The 3229-nt window shown below is 40.8% G+C and overlaps 1 long non-coding RNA gene across 1 annotated transcript in view; it reads left to right on the top strand.

The window, feature by feature from the left end:
- The window catches only part of LOC140331237 (uncharacterized), a 166541-nt gene extending 163588 nt beyond the window's left edge, over positions 1–2953 (top strand). Inside the window, exon 5 of the long non-coding RNA XR_011920901.1 lies at positions 1600–2953. This is a non-coding gene — a long non-coding RNA (uncharacterized lncRNA). The remainder of the gene's footprint in view (positions 1–1599) is intronic.
- The last annotated feature ends 276 nt before the right edge of the window (positions 2954–3229 follow it).

Below are 3229 nucleotides of genomic sequence, written 5' to 3'. Positions count from 1 at the left end.
GACTAAAACATATGTGGTGTTAAAAGAATCCCTGACCTCTGCCCCTGCATTGGGAATTCCGAATTTTAATGTACCATTTGTATTGTATGCAAGAGAGTATTGTAAAACCATGTCTGCTTTGTTGCTCAGATGCTTGGAGGTCAAGGACACTGCCTGTTACTGTGCAAGGCATGTCAGCCTGTCTGCGTGTGCTGGGGGCATGTGCAATGGCTGTATAAAGTGTCTCACTTCTAACTTTGGGTCACAAGACAATACTTTACACATCCCATGCTGTACTAAACGTGCTCAAGAATTTAACCACTCAATATATAACAGCACAAAGGTTGTCTGAATAAGAAGTTATCCTAACATCCTCTGCAGGATTGAATGTATATATGCTCCTGCTAACAGCAGTCCTGTCGCTGTGCTCAATGCCCTCTTAGGTCTTAAAGGGCCAGAGGATGAAGTGCCAGAGTCACACTCATGTATCACTGAAGTTCACCTCCCCAATCAAATAGCTATTGTTAAATGTCAAGCACACACTTCTTCCAATTCCTTCAATGCAAGGGGCAACAGACTAGCAGATTTTCATGCCAATGCCGCTGCTCAGTCTACCACACCCACCACTAGCCCCCCCGATACACTTCTGCTCACCATTCCAGCTTCCACTGAAGCCAACAGGCTTCTAGCACAATTACAGTTCTTTGCCACTCCACAGGACATTAAACTCTGGGAAAAGGAAGGATTGACCTTAGATTCCACTGGAATCGGGTCAAAAGGAAGGATAGCAGGGCTGCCCCAAATAGCAGTACCCCTCATTGTTTTTCAAATTCATGGTATAGGACACAAAAGCATTAAAATCACAACACAAGAAATAAACAAGAGTGTTTGTGCCCAAAATTTAAAGAAACACACACAAGCCATACTTTCCCACTGTTTAACATGTGCCAAAAATAATGTGCAAGGGAAGAAAGCAGTACAACATGAACATTTGTTACCTCCACAGGGTCAATTTCAAGAGTTACAAATTCATTTAAACACACATGCCAAAGGCTTTCAATGGATGTCAGATATTGTTAGTGATTACAGATAGATTTAGCAGATGGGTAGAAACTTTTGTAGTCGGAAAAGAAAATGCAAGGACAGTAGCTAAAATACTATGCAAGGAGAACATCCCCAGATTTGGATGCCCAGTAAAAATAAGCTCAGACAATGGTACTCCATTCACTTCTAAAGTCACACAGGAGATTTAAAAAATGATGAACATAGAATGGAAGTTCCACATCCCATATCACCCCTAGAGTGCTGGAGTAGTAGAAAGGACGAATGGGACATTGTAATACAAACCTAGAAAAGCAACTGGAGGGACATTCTATAAGTGGGACCAATACCTACCAGCTGTACTAGCTGAAATAAGAATGACACCCAACCCGTTTTAATAAACTGTCACCTTTTGAAATTTTAATGGGAAGACCTTTTCCCACCCCCTGGGCTAAAGAACCTTTTATTTTTTTTTACCCGGGGATCCCCAACAAATCCAAGACCAATATGTAGCTAAACATATTGAAAAATTGAACAGCAACTACAGAGATATCTCTCTTTCTTTTCCTCTCCCTACAGATCAACCGACGCTCCCATTCATGCCCGGAGACGTAGTGTTGGTTAAAGCTCTGCACAAGCACAAATCCTTGAATCCGCCCTTTGGACCTCCGGTCACCGTGCAAGCCATCACTAAAACAGCCGTGCTTACCAGTGGAGGACCCACCTGGATACACGCCTCAAGAGTGAAAAAGGCACCACTGATCCAGCGCCAGGATGATGCTTCTAGATCCACGAGTACCAGCTCGGTTGCTTGTCCGCAGTTTTAGAGCCCTGATTATCATATTCTGTCTTGTGTGTGTCACAACAATTTCCCACTGTCACCATCAAGACTTGCCTTTCGTTTGTCCCCAAACAAGCCATAACCTAAAGAATTACTCTACCCTGTCTATGCACCGGTGAGGACTTGAGTATAGTGACTGGACTGATTTCCATGGTAACATATGGGAACGTCTTGACAAAGAAATATATAATAGTTCTAGTTTTTGCTTATCTGATGCATAGTACTCAGGATATGTTAACATCTTGTTTGATTGCTGTCTCCACTCCAGTCAGCATGCTGCTTAGAGTCTTTAGCAATATCTATAATGACACTGAGGTTATTGAAAGTGATATACGTTTATCTCATAGCTCGTATAACTTTTGTAATAACTGTCAAACCTATGACTCCCTAAAATTGTTATTGTCAATATGCAAATCAAGAATCATTCAGCTTCCTCGAGTTATGTATGCTGAAGAACCTGAGGCTATTTATTTGCATGTAAAGGAACAAAGGTATGAAGTCAAGTAGTTATCCTTTGTTTAAGGATAAAAGGAAGGGAAATGTAAGGAATGTAATTTTGCTGAGTCTTGAAGTTATGTTGTTTTTGTGTTTTTTGCTATATTTTGCAGATAATTGAGTTGTGTCAAAACTAGTTATATCCTCCGTATCAGTAGGTCAATATTTGCTCCATCCTTACCTTAAGGCTTCCTACCTTGAAAAATCTTGCTCAGCGACGTTGTTAATTAAATTTCTTGGTATTGACTAACTACTAAGTGTCTTCCACCTTGTTGTCTGACTATATAAACTGCGATGTGATATCAAAGTTTTGAGAAGTGATATAACTACATGCTTGAGCTGCTTGTGTGTTATTCACTGCTCCCAATGCGTTGAAAACAGAGGCCACGATAGAGAGGGAACGTGATCTGGGATCAGCAAGAAATCACCCTAACACTACTGAAGCTGATTTATATCACATGTCCAGGAATTTTCCAAAAATCAAGCAATTTTGGAGGATGGTGGCGATGTATACTTAGCGTCACCTAGTGAAATTATATACCATTACCACCTACTTGGCCCATGGATATATGGGGTTCATATTGCAGGAGCTTGTGGCAGGCTTCTGTTTATCCTGTCTCCAGTAGCCAAAAAAAACATTTTACATTAATGGATACACGAGGGATCTCCCACGTTAGGCCTCGTTTTAGAAAGACTGCATTATATATTCCAAATGGATTGGATAGAAGCCTCTCAAGACAAGCAAACAAAAGTGGAGTTTTTTTTTTGAGATCTGCGAATCTTATATTGCTACTCTACCAGTGGATCTTTGGAAACGGGTGGTCCATTGACCCGTTGCTCTCATATTGATAAATATTGTATTTTTTCTATTTT

Source organism: Pyxicephalus adspersus, chromosome 5 (genome assembly GCF_032062135.1).
Source record: "Pyxicephalus adspersus chromosome 5, UCB_Pads_2.0, whole genome shotgun sequence".
NCBI lineage: Eukaryota > Metazoa > Chordata > Amphibia > Anura > Pyxicephalidae > Pyxicephalus > Pyxicephalus adspersus.
This window is presented reverse-complemented; position numbering and strand designations above follow the sequence as displayed.